Genomic DNA, 17,722 nt, shown 5'->3' on the forward strand with positions numbered 1-17,722 from the left:
GAAGTCGGTAGGTAATGCTCAAAATAGATAAATCCAGAAACAACTACATAAAATTATTATTTTAAAACATGGATGATTTATAGGAAGAAAGAATTAAAAGATGAAAGTCGATGTCTTAGGAAGCAGACCTGAGTAGTATCAAGGGGTAGGGAAGAAAACTTGTTTTCATGTCTTATGGTATTACTTTATTACTTTAATAAAAATGAGAATTAATTTTTGAAAGTAGAAGTGTTATACAATGTACAGGATAAGTACCAAGGAAGCCAAATATATATTACTCTGAAGATCCAGTCAAAGCATATGACTGGAATTTTTAGACATTCAAGTACAGCTTTGATGGCAGAATAACCAGGAGTTATGTAGTCTCAGATCATATTCAGGCCAGTCCACAAAAGGAGGAATATCAGGAGGGAAGATCTCTATGAGCTAAGAAGGAAAGTCAATTTTCCAACCATAAAATGCACAGCATTACCTATGGGGACATTCCACCAGGGATCCAAGAATTATAAGAAATACTTTAGGGTAAGCAACCTGGTACCAAACTTCAAACAAGATCAACCCTGAAATGCCAAATAGAAAATACAGCAACCACTTCAGAAGAATAATTTTCAAATACTCACATATGAGTATCCCCAGATTAGTTTATTTCACAAAACCAGAAGATTCAATTTCCTGGGAAAAGTGAACATAAAATCTATCCACAAGTGACCTTTATATTGAAGTCTTATAAATCTTTAATACCATGACCCACCAAATTCTATATATAATGACATCGTAGTAAAAATCAAAAGGGAATTCCCCAGCAGTCCAGTGGTTAGGACTCGGTGTTTTCAATGCTGGGGCCAGGTTCGATCCCTGGTTGGGGAACTAAGATCCCACAAGCCATGCGGCACGGCCATAAATAAATAAACAAATAAATAAATAAATAAAAATCAAAAGAAACAATGACTTTTAATTCACTTTACACCTGGTCAGCACAATATTATGTATAGTTACTGAATGGAAGTTGCATTTTTACCAAAGTACATAATTAAATATCATTATTTTGTGTGAATATGTGTGTATGTGTGTGTGATGGCTTCATCATAAAATTTAAACCAAGCAAGCTTCACTCTTGGTAATAAAATCGTCAAAGAAAGAGACAAGTAGTTGCTCACTTAGCATATACAGACTCACAACATGATTTGGCTCTCAAGGGGGAACTTAAAGTCTGAATTATTTAGGCCACCTAAGCTACCATTAATGTAAAGAGGAACAACAACACTTATGTAGTGAAACAATCTCCATATCCTTGTGGTTAAAACCATATTTCACAGCAGTCCTTCATTGCATGCTTGGCCTGTTTTACTGACACATATATTGAAATTTGTCATCCAACACCAAGAACACCATAAACAGTAAAACTTCAGTCACTGAAGCAAGCTGAAGAGAAAGCCCTATTATGTGTTCTCATGACACTGTGAAAAGCTCAAGTGTAAAAGGGAATTGAACTTCTTGACCAAATGCAGTCTCATTAATTTGTGGAGCCAATTTTTATTGTTGTATAAGCAATATTTAAAAGGCTGTTGTCAAGGAAAAGCAACCTAAAATTAGATCTGCCAGCTATGTTTTCTTTGCAGAATGGCCACACTCCTAACAGCCTCTTCTGTTTTGAAGAGAAAGCCTAGTAACAAAATGTAAAGGAACTCACAGCAGACTTCTGTAAAAAGGGGGAAAATAAAATTACCTACCATAGATTCATTTCATAAATTGTATTTCTTGTATAGGCTTGTCTACACATAATATGTGTTTATTATATCATTTTGTGTCTTTGAGAAGAGAAAAAGTTCACTGATCCTAGCATCTCATTCCAGAAATTCATTATCCCTTTCTCTACATCCAATCTTCTGACCTTATCCACTTTTTCACTGGCCAGCATTCTCCCCATGCCCTCATCTCTCCCCTTACCTTTAACTTTGAAGAGGCCCTCAACACCAGCTTCCCCTTCTTCATCCATTGCATTTACATTTTCTGACAAAATAAGAACTCTGTAAACCCAGTTCTGCATCTGCTCTGACCCTGCATGGAAGCAGCTAAACTGAATGTAGCAGGGAAAAAAAGGACACAGGGATGCAGGCTGATCTCACTTTAAATATATCATTGAAGTGGATGCTCAGCACTGCCTGTCAATTCCACCTTAGTCACACTGCTTTCTGAGGTGATTGTTTCATATGTTCTCCTCAGATCTCCACTCCCTCTCTCTCCTTCTCAGTCTCTGCAAATAGCCTCTTATTTCACTTCACTGAGGAAATAAAGTAATCAGAGAGGACCATCACCATGCTTACACCTACCTACTTGCAAATGTTCCCAAACATTGCCTTCCCTCCTGTTGCCATGGATGAGCCACGCTTGTTCCTAGATCCAATCTCTGCACTTAAGCAATCCTTACCTCTCACCTACTCAAGGGGCTGGAGATCTCTCTCTCCATTGATTTCTCACTCTCTACAAAATCATTTCTATCATCATTCCCATCATAATCCTCTAATAATATCTTCTACATTTCATAAACTCCTTTACCCTTAACCCCCCCACTAGCTATCACCCTACCTCTATGATCGCCTTTATAGAAAATTCTTTAAAGAGTTAACTGTGCATGCTGCCCCCACTTCTCCAGCTCGTCTTCTCTTCTACCCAGTCCTGTTAGGATTTTGTCCCACCACTTCATTGAGAGTGTTTTGCCAAGATTGCCAAAGACCTCTACAATGCAAAAACCAATAGTCAAGGCACAGTTTATGTTACATGACCTCTCAGCAACATTTGATATTTGACACTGACTTTCTTAAAAAATAGTCTTCCCTTGACTTCCAAGATGCCATGGCGTAATGGCTACTCCTCAGTCTCCTTTACTGTCTTCTCTCCCAACCTTTAAATATTGGGGTGGCTGAGAGCTCAACCCTTGATTCTCTTCTAATTTATACCAATTTCAACTCCCTAGATGATCTCATTTAGCGCCTTTAAATATATCCATATATTGATGACTTCCAAATTTATATTTTCAGCCTTGACTTCTCATTTGTCCAGCTATTTATTTGTAAGACCACTTAAGTGCCTAATACGTATCTCAAAATTCATGGATCCAAAAGAGCTTTTTGTTTTCACCACCAACTTCCCCATTTCAGGAAATGGAACAGGTTAATAATCCTTTATCCACAGCTATGAAAATCCTAAGGCTCTAAAAAACAGACATTTTCATTTGGCAGTAAAATCTGATCTGACCTGAACTCATTTGGCACCAAAACTTGAACTGAATACAGACCATTTTTGTCTTTATTAAGTGAATATTTACATGTTTTGTTACAGAAATATTCATTGGGAGGTACCCTAGATCCCACTGGGAATATTTAGTAATTTTTGGAATAGGCACCTTACTACATTTTTAAAATCTGAAAAGTTATGAATTCAGGTCACATTTGGGCCCAAGGATTTCAGACAAGGGACCGTAGACCCAGTTGTTCAGGATCACACATACACACACGCACAAAATAAGGCATTATATCTCATTCTTTTCAAACCTTACACTCCCACATCCAATTCATCATGAGTCCTACCAGTTTGAATTTTAAATATGTCCCAAATCTGAATACTTCTTACCAATTCCATAAGTACCAGCGTCACCAAAGCTACCAATTCTCCAACTGGACAACTGCCATAACCTCTTAACATATCCTCCTATTTCTAATCTTGTTCTTCCCTGCCTTCCCCCTCCTCAGTGTTAGTTTCCACAAAATGACCAGAGAATTCCTCTTAAAACCTAAGTCTTAACACTCCACTTCACTTCTTCAAAGCTCCAAGAGCTCTCTACCAGGCTCAGAATAAAATCCTAATTTCTTATCATGACCTGTTGGGTCTTAGATGATCTGGCTTCTGCCTTTCTCTCCACACACAATTCTTTCACTCTTTCCCTCACCCGCTGTGATCCAGGCCTCCTGGTCTTGTTGTTTTTCCTCAAACATGCCACATGCATCCTGCCTTGGGGGCTGTGCCCTTGGTTCCCTCTGTCTGGGATGCCATTACTTCAGGTCTTGGCATACTTAACTCCTCACTTCATTAAGGTCCCTCTTCATGAGTTGCTGTCATGGAAGCCCTTCCCTGACTGCTCTTCTAAGTAGCCCATATGAACCTCCCAGACACATTGCCATCTTATTCTATTTGCTTTTATTCAAATTACATTGCATATTTTTTGTTTGCTTGTCTATCATCCATCCTCACTATCAAAATGTAATTCCATGAAGATAGAGGTCATGACTGTATTGTTTATCATTGTATCCCTGGTGCCTAGAATGATGCTGGAACTCTCTGTGTGCCCCATGATGAATTGTCATTGAATGAATAAATAAATTAAATTGTATTAACAAGTCAGCTGAATTGGGTTAATGAAACAATGCTAGTCCTACTTTCCAAAGCACCTCAATATTTTTACAAGTGTCAGTACAGTCCTGACGAATTTAAGCTACAACTTTATTTCTTAATGACTCCCATTCTTAATATAGTTCTAATCAATGCTAAGATTACTGTAGTTTGACTCACACTGTGTAAATTAGTGTTTACTTTTATGCCCATAAGACATACACTTAACAAAACAATTTGAGTTTATCAGGGAGAGGAGTTTCTTAATTCCTTATTTCTGAACTTAAACATTTCCTCTTTCTAGGGAACTAAGATTACTTGGCAACATGTTTCTAATTCCAAAATGCTCTAAAGTGATTCCATGTTATTTCTTATTCTCCACGTGCTATAGTTATCAGTGGATCAACCAACTTGTCTAACAACAGAACATGGACGTTATGCTAATTTATTATAGACATAAATCAAAGAAATATCAGAATAATGGTAAACAAAATAATTTTTAGCATTGTATTTGATCATTTTTTATTTAGAAAACTAAAACAATTTTGGTAATGAATCAAAAAATTTGTTATAATGCCTTATGTAAAACAGAGGGAAAGTATATATAATAAAGTCATTTGGGGACTAATGCCAGGTATAGTTTAATCCTTTAAACCGTATATTAATAGTTTGGTTGTGAATTCCATTTTGGAATATTCTCAGTCATGAAGTATATGTAATCTCTCCTTAATTCATGACTCCATTAATGGTAGACAGGTTTGCTCTTAGAGGCATCTTTTGATACACATTTTTATACAGTTTTTGCAAATATTTATCCTGAATTGAAATATGATTCACATGAAGGATGAAGTCAGAGAACACAAATATTAAATGACAGCTTGAAAATTATGACTTTACTTCAAGCCTTGTCACACACCTTGGACTTGAATGTCTGGTAAAAATAAACCTCAAAAACTGTTAAAATTGCTCAATCACATTGTGACATTTCAAGACTACCTTGCAAAGTTTCTCTTTGAGGAACTGTACAAAGAAAGGATTAGTTAGTCTTCTTCAACTCAGTAGCAGACAAGTACCTGCAGCCCAGAAGCTAATATAAAGTATTTAACCTGATCTCCTACAAATTTGGTCAGCTTATCTCCATTTGTCTGACTCATTACAGTTTGGAAGCTTCAGCAGGCAACTAACTCTCACAGGATACACAGCGATCTTCACTCACCAAGAGTTCTGGGCCACAAGGCCATGTGAACACAGAATACTCACTAATCACTGAGAGATGTTCTCAATATAATCCCAACTATTCAACTACATAACGAAACAGAAATTTGAGTTTTCCTAGGATACGACTGGTATAGAACTTAAGAATTTAGAATTTTGGAGTAGGAAGCTCACTCAGTGTTGAATCTCCTCTGCCTCTACCCATCAGACAGTTATTAGAGTCAACTTTTATCTCAGTCCATATTTGGCAGAGGAATGGGCAAAAACAAACACACTGTCTTACACATAGTTGTGCCACAAAACTAATTTACAATTGCAGATACTTATTTTGTGCCAGGCACAGCGTTTGGGCACTTTGACTGCGTTATTTTATCCCTCACAACCATCCTCTGAGATTCTAAGTTCCATATTACAAGGCTTATCTTTTGTTTTTTGTTTTGTCTGTCATATAGTCACATCTTCAATAATCTCTACTGGTCCATAAAACCTTCTTGACCTTCCAACCTGAATTAATGTTGCTGCTGAATTATATAGCTTTACTAGCTGTACCACTCAAATGTAAAGTTGTTACACGTTGCCTAATTACTGGTTTTATAGTGAGACAGTTTTAAGTTCTTACTTTATGCAGTGTACTATTCTAGGTACTGAGGAAACAATACTAAACAAATGGCAAATGGATGCTACCTGTCCCCTCTTGTTGCCTCTAGGGAAGTAAGAAGGTTACCTAGAAGGCAGCAAATTAAATGGACAATAATAATAATAATACATGAAGTGCAATTAGAGTACCTAGAAGGTTCACCTTATCTAGTCCCATACAGTCTTGAGTGTTTTTTCATGGATTCTAGTGATATTCTGATTAGGCTCCAACTTTCCCACCTGGTCTTCTAGAAATTCAATTTTAACTTGGTTATAGTCTCCTAAAGATACTTCCTCTTCACCAGCCTACAGCTCCTTTTTCGCTCAATTGAAATTCAAAATCTTTTCTCCACAAATGCCGTTTCCTGTTTTCTGAGAGAAAATTTTGCCACTTTTCTCTTCACCAATAAGAATCTGGTTTACAAAAAAATTTTTTAAAAGAAGAATCTATACAACAGAAGTTGTTGAAGACTTCTGTTTTATAGAATTTAAAGCCTTTACTGCTACATTATTTGTATGCTACTGATCTGGTTTCCACAATTTATTCTCTCTACTACTTTGATTCCCTCCCTCTTCTTTTTTTCCTATCATTTACTCCTTTGACCCAATCAAAAATTAGCAAATGTTTCAGAGCTTATGAATGTAAAAATTGAGGTCACTATTTTCTTACCCTCTCCTACATCTGGAAAGATAATCTTATACTGGAGTGATTCAGATAATAGAAGAAATATGTAGGTGGGGAGGAACAAGATGCAAAATCCCTTTCTCCTTTTTCTTTGTGGTTGAAAAGAAAAGGCCGAGAAGAGTGGAAACTGGGCCTTCCCATGCCCTGCCTGACCTGTTGTCAGGGCAACAGGATGTGTGGGGAGCCCTGGCCTTCCCAGTGCCTGTTGCCAGGGTAACAGGATATGAACCATCTTCTCTTATGAAACTATGCAGTTTCCCTGCCTTATTCTATGTTTCTCTTCTATTTGGTGGAAAATTATATTTGTTTAAACAAACCTAAAAGCAACACAACTTCAATATACAAGCTACTGAATGATCACGCTTTGCAAGAAATACTGTAAGTGGGTATGTACCATTGATATTGTTACTTGTGGAAATAATGTAGAAGAGAATTTTATTGGACTGACTTTCTGAAAATAGGGACCTCAGTCTTCATTTTTATAATCTTTGAAGTATTTCCTGATTTTTGATTGGGTAAAAGAAATAAATGATAGGAGATGATGAGGGAGAGAAGAAGAGTGTTAATGGCAAAAAACTGTGGAAGCCAGAGAAGAACTATATGAAAAATTTAGAGGCTAAGAGCTTATATCAGTTGGCATTTTTTTTGTGTGTAACAAACCATCTTGCAATTCAGTAGCCGAAAACAATAAACATTTACTATTTTGTCATGATTTTGAGGAAGCTGGATAATCCAGGATGACCTCACTCACATGTCTGGTGGCTGATGATCTGGTTGGTCTAGAGGGGTCTCAGCTGGAATGGTTTATATCTGCTCCACATTCTCATCCTCCAGTAGGTTTAATCAGGCTTCTTTCAATACTGGTACGGGGGTTCCAAAGAGCAGCAGGAGAGAGTAAACCCCAATACATAAGCCCTTCCCAAGCCTTTGCTTGTGTCACATTTACTAACATCCCATTGGCCAAAGCAAGTTAGCCAACATTCTGGCCAAGCTCAGAGTCAGTATGGGAGGGATTATCCAAGAGTGGATGCAGGAAGTCATGAACAAATTGAGATGTATTGTAACAGTAAACAACAGCATAAAAGAATTTCTGGAAAATAGAGGGCTCCTTGGAAAACTTGAGATATTAAAGCAGAGATTTGCTAGGGGATGAAATATCAAGAGGGTCACACATATAAAGACACTTTTTCATATTGGGACCAGTAGGAGGTACTGAAGATTTTGAGAGTTCTTAAAGTTCATAAGAGCTCCTTAACCCATCTAGTAACCATTTCCAAATACAGACTAAGAAATGATGAGGAAAATACTGCATGCCTTTAAGGAGTTTATATTCTCTGCTGGCAATAAAGTAGAATAAACTCCAGTTAGATGATTTTTCTAAAATAAACAAAAGGAGAAATGCTCACTTTACTTTAAAAAAGAACCTTATCATATGCTTAAAATCTGTTATAACATGAAAAGAAGAGAAAGCACAGCAAGAATAAAATACCTTGTTTTAATCATTAAAACTCCTGGCTTTATTCTCATTGGTAAATAAAAATCTTCAGGGACAGACATCCAGACATTTCTACTGTGCAGCATTATTTTTCTCTGTTGTTTGGCATACTAAAGGCCAAATAAATTAGAATAATTTTGTAAGTGTCCAAACTCCAAAGGGGCAAGAGAGTTTAGGAAAAGTCAAATTCCTTTGCAAATTCTAGCTAGGATCATTGTTTAAATAAATTAATTAAAGGGGTCATGGTAGTGCATGTCCTAGAAAAGGAAAGGAATAAAACTAGGGAGTTTCTGACATATAAAGCATATGCCAAGAGATAACTCCCCTTAGTATTCATCTTTGAGTATGCAGAATTAGGCAAACAGATGGCAGGATTGTGGAAAAATCAAAATAAGAGAGCAGTTTTTAACTCCTGAAATGTCAGGTTTCATAGTGAGTCTCGAGTGTTAAATAGAATTATCTAAGTCAGTGTTCAAGGGAATAGGTATGGGCCTAGGAATCTGGCTCTCCCCCTACTAACAGGGGAACATTAGTCAAGTTATTTAATGTCTTTGGGGCTCAGTTTCCTCATCAGAAAAACAGGATAATTATGCTGAACCATACATATCAAAAGAAAAATATTTTAGAAAGAATAAGGCATAAAAGAATTAAAAAGTGTGATTACTACTATGCAATTATAAGGTGATTTTAAATAGCTTAAGCTAATCAAAAACATGACTGATGCCCAAGTCATTCAGTTTTTTCTTAGCTTGCTCCAAATGCTGTTTATTTTTAACCAAGTCTTAGAAAGTCCAGTTTTAAGTGAACCAGAGTCATCATACTGTTGCTTTGCTGATAAGAAGTCAATTGTGATTTTCTTCTAAGTTATCAAGGACCTGATTCATGTACAAAATTCCAAGAATCCTTTGATTCTCCATGATTATGCAGAGTTTAATTCAGGTTGACCTCTGTTTTGCCGCCCTGTAGACACTGGTGCTTAAGAGATTTTACTACTTTTTCATGCCTCTTTATAAACTTACTTGAACAGCTACAAATATCAAAATTTTACCTACCAGAAATTATTTGCTTTGAGCATTTTCTGGGCCTATTTAATAAAAATTTGTTTTTAGATATTTTATAAGATATTAAATAGAATATAATCTCTTTCAACAACCTCAAGAAATTGTAGCTTAAAGGAGGAACCAAAAGAGTCAAAATGTTTCATTTATATGCCTCTAATAACCTGTTATAATTTTTATGTCCTTTCTTACAAGAAATAGTTATTCGTGCCCAATACTTGTTCAGATCAGGTATGTGAAATACTAGGATTCTCATAAGCCCTAACACTATCATCTGTTTAATGATGCTAATGAACAGTTCCTTTCATATCCAAATGGTTTACAGCACAGTCCTTTCCAGATGGGAATCAGACTTGCTCAAATATTTACATTTGATTAGCTGACTGAAATACATTAGAATGAAGGACAAAATCTAATAACATAATGGTGATTTGGTATTTTCTATAATGAATTGACGAAAGGAATGACCATGGCACATGACAATAATTACTTGGAAATCAACTCTCTTATGAACCCGACCTAGACAGGGATAAGAAAAAACCTAACAAATGATTTTCAAGCCCGAGTGACTCAGGAAATTAGATTAGCCCTAGGTCATACATGATTACAGAGACATAAAATCCATTCTAAGACCACTACAAGATGCTGAACAAGACACTGAACAAAAGACACCGAATCCATCAAGGCAATTCTTCTATCAGTGAAACTCTCAAGGCCAGCCCACTTCTCTTCCTCAGCTCTCTCTTCCCACATAACACACTCTTGCCTCAGGGAAAGGTAAATCCTTGAGTATAACTGTTCTGGTAAAGAGAAACCTGAGGATTTTGGTGAGACCACTTCCACTGAGCTAAAAGAAAGCCTTCTTTTCTCACGTTGACAATCCTGCTCTGTCTACTGATTTTAAGAAAATTACCTGAAAAAAAAATAGAATTCTGCTTCTGCATGTATTATCAGTAATAATAATGATACTGCTAGTACTACTTGAACTCTAGACACTGTTCTTAGCAGTTTATAAGCATTAATTCATTTAATATTCCCAACACCTATGAGATTGGTAAGGATATTATTCCCATTTTCAGTTAAGAAACCAAGACATTGAAAAATGAATCAACTTACCATATAGCTGTTAAACAGTAGAGTTGGAATACACGTAAGAATGGACAAGATTATGGGAATATTAATAATTACAATGTTTTAAGAGCTTACTATGTGCCAGGTACTGAGTTATATTTCTTAAATACATTATTTTATTTAATTTTCACTATCTTGACTCTGGCAACATCCAGATTCCCAGATCCTAATGCTTCCTTCTAAGTGGAAGGACCTTTCATTGGAAAAGCCTTCCTGGCCTCTCTTTGCCACTTCTCACATTCTTTCACAGAGGAGGAGAAGCAACATTTGGTTGGTGAATTGTGGAGAAGGAATTAGATTTTGGGATGTAAGCTGTCCTTTTCAAGGGGCGTGGAAGGGATATTCTACTTGTAGAAAGCATATCTCATCTACCAGAGGTTATGAGGTAAATTTAGGAGAAGAGACTTTGTCCCTGTTTGGGGAAGTCTACAGTTTGGGGGAGTAAGTTGAATTCAGAGATGTTTTGGCTTATTTAGCTGCAAACCAAAAACCTTACTCTCCATTACAAATTTAGTCTTTCAATGAAGCTGACATTTTATCTCCATCTACTGGACTCCTATATCTGTCCTTCACTTAATTCTGAACTTGGGCAAAGATTATGTGACATTCCTTAGCCTCTCTCTCATCCCAAGATCTAATGAGATAGGTATCAATTTTTGTCTGTCTCAGCTCCTCCTGAGAGAAGTCATCCCTGACTAGCCAAAATACCTTCTCCAAGTGACTCTTGACCACATGACCTAGCACATTTTTTTCAGGTCACTTCTTACTCCATTTTAACTTACTTTTTGTAATTTACTTTTTGGTTATTTGTTTCCTCTAGAATGTAAGTTCCTGTGCCTAAAATAGTACCTGACATACTACACAATCAATAAGTATGATTGAATGAATAACGAATGAAATAGTTGGATATCACAGAAAAGCTAATAACTTTTCCACAGTCACTCATTAAATGATAGATGGTATTAGAAAATATCTGACTGTTTCCAAGTTCAATTTCTTCATCTCTAAGGTATTTCATCTCAACAATGTCTATTCTAGAAAGCATAACATAATGTTATGCAAGAACTGAGATTTATATTAATATTATATCTGTATACCAATATAGGCTTCATGAGATGCTTTTCTTCAAATCAGTTTTATGACTAAAAAACTGATTTTTTTAAACTGATTTGCCTTATTAATCCATCAAAAGAGTCACATACACATCCATATGAGAACAGAGACCGAGATTTATCAACAATTTCCAAGAAAGATAGCATAAACATTCTTTGACATTTGAAATGAATCCACTATATATTTTCAATATCAGAGCCTAGTAAGAAAACTGGGGTTCTGGGCATGTAATCCAGGGTTAGATGGAGGACAGTGAGTTATTTAATGGCTAAGGAAAATGAGTATCTAACTCCAGTGTGCCATAGAGGAACCTAGGCTGGGCCCCACCTCTAGGCATCATGTCTGTGTCTGTGTGTGTGTATGAGGGTGTGAGTGAGAGTGTATGTGTGTGTTGGGAGAGGATAGGAGTGGTCATATTGGTTAAATACTCTTACTATTCTGTTACAGGAGAAATGTATTAGTTTCTTATTGCTGCTGCAACAAATGTACCACAAACTGAGTAGCTTGAAACAACGCAAATGTATTATCTTCAGTTCCATGGGTCAGAAATTTGATGCAAGTTTCACTGAGCTAAAATCAAGGTGTTGGTAGGGATACATTCTTTTTAGAGGCTCTAGAGAGAGATTCCGTTTTCTTTCCTTTTCAAGCTTCTAGAGGTTTCCACATTTCTTGGCTTATAGCCTGTTTCCTCCACCGTTGATGTTGGCAAAGACAAGTTGAGTCCTTCTCACATCATGGCACTGTGACCTCCTTCTGCCTCCTTCTTCCATTTTTAAGAACGCTTGTGATTACATGGGCCCATCTGGATAATCTAGACAAATCTCCATATTTTAAGGTCAGCTGATTAGCAACCTTAACTCCGTCTGCCTCCTTAATTCCCCTTTGACATATAAGGTAACATTTTCACAGGTTCTGGGGATTAGGACATGGACATCTCTTGGGGTCAATTAGTCTGCCTATCATAAGGCTCATGGACTAAGTTTTAAGAAGCACCACTCTAGATCCTTTTCTGGTGATCTTTCTAGGTAACCATTGTGAGAATGTCCTCTTTTGTGGTTTTTTTGTTTGGGGAGCAAGATGAATAAGTGGTTTAGAACTAGGCTGATCTGTGTTTAAATCCAAGTTCCATCAGACACTGGTTGTTTAACCAACTTAGGATACTTACCTCTTGAAATCATTGAAAAGAGTAAATGAGAATACAGATATGTTATATCTGGAAAGTTCTGACAACTAGTAGACGATAAGCAAACATTATTTCCTTCCATCTTCTTTATCCCTATTCCAGCTATGAATCTATCGCCACTCCTCCCACCTGGCTTTAGGCCCTATATTGACAGCCTGACTGATCTTCTAATTTTGTAGTTAGACCCACTATAAGATTCAGAATTTTATTCATTGATGGATTGATTTAACAGTATTTATTGCATTATGTCCAATATGCCAGTTATTATGCTATGGGCTGGAGATCCACAAGCAATCACAGCGAACATAGCTCTTTTTCTCAGTAGCTTGTGGGGAAGGTAGATTTTGTTATGAAAAGGGAAGCCCAGGTTACTTAATGAGCCAAATATAGGAAACTAATCTAGTATGGAAGGTCAGGAAGGATTTCTTTTGCAAGTGAAATTTAAGAAGAGATCTTTGAGCATTTCTTAATAGGCTCTCAATTAGAATTTTTAGTAGGACAATTCTTCCTGATAAGAGAATGTCCTAAGCTCTGGAGGACAGTTATCATGCCTGGACCTTGCTGCCCACTGAATACAGAAACACTCTCAGGCACTGAAACAACCAGAAACATCCCCACACATCTCTAAAAACCTCATGGGAAGCAAGAGCAACTCTGACTGAGAGAGGAGAAAGGAGTGGTTCCCTCTGGAAGAGAGAAAAAAATGAGCAAAGGCAGATGGGAAGTAAGCAGCATTTCTTCTGTGCAGCCCTGGGTTTGGGTGGGGGGAGGCCACAGAGGAAGAGGCATGAGAGCAGGCTCCAAAAGTTGAACAGGTATGGTGAGACCTGGGAAGGATGCTGAACTTTGTTTTTTTGTTTGTCTGGTTTTTTAAAATTTATTTCTTTTTTGAATTTTATTTCATTTATTTTTTTACACAGCAGCTTCTTATTAGTTATCTATTTTATACATATGGATGTTGAACTTTGAAGGGAGGGCACTAGAAGCCTTTAAAGGTTTGAAGCAGGAGAGTAAAAGGATCAGATTTATTTGCTTCTAATCTATAATGTTGCTCCATCCTAAAGTATAATTCTAGTTTGGTAATATGGTGCTAATAATGCCTGTCATTTTACCTTTTGCCAATTTTTATTCTAAATATGTATTTCTGCTACATCTTCCTGGTGATAAAGTTTTGGGCTACTTCATCAGAAAACCGTATAACACACTGCCCTCTAAAATAACAGCTAATTGAAATTAGTTATAGGGTTCCTGCTTTCTCCTTCACTTTCTGCTCCTCTACATTTTATTCTTCTACTACTGAAGATCATGTGTACCACCACTCAAAGAGAAAAAAATGAGAAAAGAAGTTTAAGTCTTTCCACTGTTGCATTCACAATTCCAGATCTTAAAATCTGTATATTTGTATGGATTAGGAGAGATAAAGAGGTATGTGTCTCTACATACAAAATCAATTATCACATATTACGTTAGGTTCTAACAGCGAAATTCTCATAGTCTTACATCTATAAAAACTGAAGGTATTGGCAGTAAGTACTATGGAGTGGTGAGTCTCACTTTTTTGTCAATAGTTTATGGTTTTGAGCAGTTCAAACTCTCCTGTTTTCTGTTGAAAAACTGAGTAGGATAACACTCTGATTTAGTTTTACTCTAACACCTTGTGGTTTTCACTGGAATTTTAACTTGATCACAGTTTTCTGGAAATGCTGTAACCTCTTAGATCAAATTCTTAGAACAGTAGCACTGACGGGAAAGAACAGTACCAATGTTTTAAAACATATTTCATTTTTTAAAAAATCCACAGTGGAAGAGCCCTTTTTACACTTAAAGACCAAAAACCAGTATCATGACACAAAAAAAGATTCTTTTTAAATTGAAAAAAACCTACTATGTATAAATGAAAACAAATATAAAATCTTCAAATCAACTTTCTTCATGGAAATCAATAAACTTAACAATCTTTGCAAAGACTAGTGTTAGACAAATGTTCTCAGGATGTAGGAAGTAGTATAGGTCCCAGAGTCACAGGAAACTTCTGAACCAGAAATTTCATCAGGTTTCAAGATGGCAAAAGAAATAGGAAGTGTTTTCCAAATCCTAAATGGTTGGTAACTTATGGACAAGTATATGATTCTTTTTAAATGTAGTTTATGAAGGACATGATGCCATAGTCATTTGCTAACATTTCTACCATCAGACATGGTGAGTCATTGTGTAGAGTCTAAATTGTCATACTGAGTGACAAATTAGTGGTAGAAGATGGATTGAAGAAAGCTAAAGAAAAGAGCCGTAACTATAAAAAGAAAATTAATAGAACAAAGCATACAAGTCTACATCAGAAATGGGAAGAGAAAACTGTTTTACCTTTGTTCCCACAAATGAATAAGAGATTTCTTAGCACACTACTGAATATGCTGTCTCGATTAAATATTATATGAAGGAGATTTAAAAGGAGTTCAATGAAAGAAATCAACAAAATGATAGAGAAGAATTGATATTTTAATTAGTTTACCCACATTTTCACATGTGCTACAAAATATAAAAATTACTTCTATGGACTGAAAAAAAGTGTTCTAAAATATAATGTCATATGAAAATGCCTATAAAATATTTTCTGTAAATATCTACCTTTAGTGGTTCATGTTTTCCATTTTTAAGGTATACTGGAATAAATCGTATTTTACTTTAACCTTTGTATCTATTTTTATTTAACCTCAAAAATGTACTTATTTCAATATCCTGTTGAAATAAATAAATGCATTTGTAAAGTTTGCAGTTAAAGGTCAAAAAATCACTTTCCAAACAAGTATCTAAAGGCCTTCATTGAGCCTTTTTTGCCAAACTAAGAAAATTATTTGATAGCTTTCATGAGTAACATGGTTTTAATTGCCATTACTTAAAAGTGGGATTCTAGCACTAGACATTTTGATAAGCTAAAATTCTGTTTGAGTCACTGTAACATTTTAAATAGGGAAGACAATCTCAGCAATGGAATAGGGAGTCCCTCATATCATTTCTTTGAATTTAGACTACACAAAAGACCATAATTAAACAATTTGGTTGTCATTAGTCATGCAGATTTTAGATTTAGAGCCTCTTGTTTTGACAATTCTGAACCTAGAATACTGGAAATGTCTTCAAGTATAAGTTAAAATAATAGTGCCAAAATGAAAATTCTTTCTTGCTTTAATGCAAAAGCATTCAGTCATTTCCATCAGTTTAGCAATAATTATTTTTAAAAACCTAGTTATCAGTAATTTGGTCATTCAGTGTCTCTATGTGGTCATTCAGTGGTGCTATATAGACACAATTCAAAATTTATATAGGTACATATATAATTATATCCTACATCTGTGTTGAATATTGTCACGAAGCTCTACTGCTGAATGACTCTATCACCCTCTCCTGAAAAAATATGACAGTTGATCTTTGAGATCAACTGATAGTGTGAAAATTGGATAACTTTGCCGTAAAATGTTAGGTAAACACAAATTCACTTTTCAAATTTTTTAAAGACATAGGCATACACTCACTACCATACATCTTCATACATTCAAATAACTGCAGAAAAAATAGAACAAAGACAAACTGAACAAAACAAACAAACCAAAACCATCCCGTCCTGCTAAAGGGAAGAAAATCTAAAATAGGTTGTAATATGAAATATAATTTTTCCGGTACAGATGTTCATCCACTCATTAGGTTAGGATACAAATCAGCTGATGACTGCCAATGTTTAATTTTCATCTATGCTGATTAATTTTGTAAGCTGTTATTTGCTTTTATAGGATTATTTGTTTCCCTAGAGAACCACCTTTACAAAAAAACTGTGATTTCTAAATCTTCAATGAATCTTGTAAACATATTTCTCTAATTCATTCAAATGATGTAAAGATGGCTTCCTTTTTAAAAGTTTTTCTCTGGTAAATGTTGTTTGCATTATTAATGTGCTCTTAAACCAGTGCACTGTAATGCCATGTATTACTTCAAGTGTAAGAAAATATACAGAGAACACTAACTATATAAACATCATTGAATACATTCAAACGGAAGAAAGTAGAAGGAATTTTTACCTAACAAAGTTTGATATCATTTTTCTTTTTAAAAACTCATAGATTTTGATAAACAGCAACATTAAATTTACTCAAATGTTGCATTTTATACCATAATATGTGTACACAACATTAGAAATACAAATCCTAGAAAACCTGTGTTTCTCATGGTATAGGATTCCTTTAGCTATTATTATAGAAAAGCAAACATATTTTCATTTGAAGTCTGCAAACATACTAAGCAATTGCAATGGCCTGTAAATATTCATATTTCATATTTAAAAAAAATTAAATCTTATTTTACAATTATGACATAATTAAAATAAAGCATGTAAACATAGTGTGCTGGAACACTAAACAGGAATTAGTTACATACACAGAAAAAAACCTAAATGCTGTTTAAACAGCAAGGTAAACAGTACTGCAGTTAAAGTTTGACTCAGGTACTTACATTTCATGCTTGAAATAAGCACACTTCTTGACCCATCTTACTAAAGTCTAGTTTACACCATGAGCTATTCTGTACTCTCAGAAGTGAATTGGTTAATTTAAGCCAAAACTCTCAAGCAAGTTTGGTATGCTGCTAGTAATTTTACCACATAAACATTTTTTTCTTAAAAAAATATCATTAAGACATAATGAATAAGCACAATGGAGTATAGTTATTTATTATCATATTAATCCTGTCCTTTTTATTCAAAATCTAATCACAAAGAAATAAGTATTAGTAGTAATCTGTCTTTTTACCTGAGACAAATTTTATTTCTGCAA

General features: G+C 35.4%; 1 protein-coding gene across 6 annotated transcripts in view; it reads right to left on the reverse strand.

Annotated features, from left to right (window-relative positions):
• The window catches only part of PDE1A (phosphodiesterase 1A), a 351,645-nt gene that overhangs the window by 329,909 nt on the left and 4,014 nt on the right, over window positions 1–17,722 (reverse strand). The gene's annotated exons all lie outside the window — the stretch shown is intronic.

The sequence above is a fragment of the Mesoplodon mirus genome, assembly GCF_964341445.2.
Source record: "Mesoplodon mirus genome assembly, chromosome: 8".
Lineage (NCBI taxonomy): Eukaryota > Metazoa > Chordata > Mammalia > Artiodactyla > Ziphiidae > Mesoplodon > Mesoplodon mirus.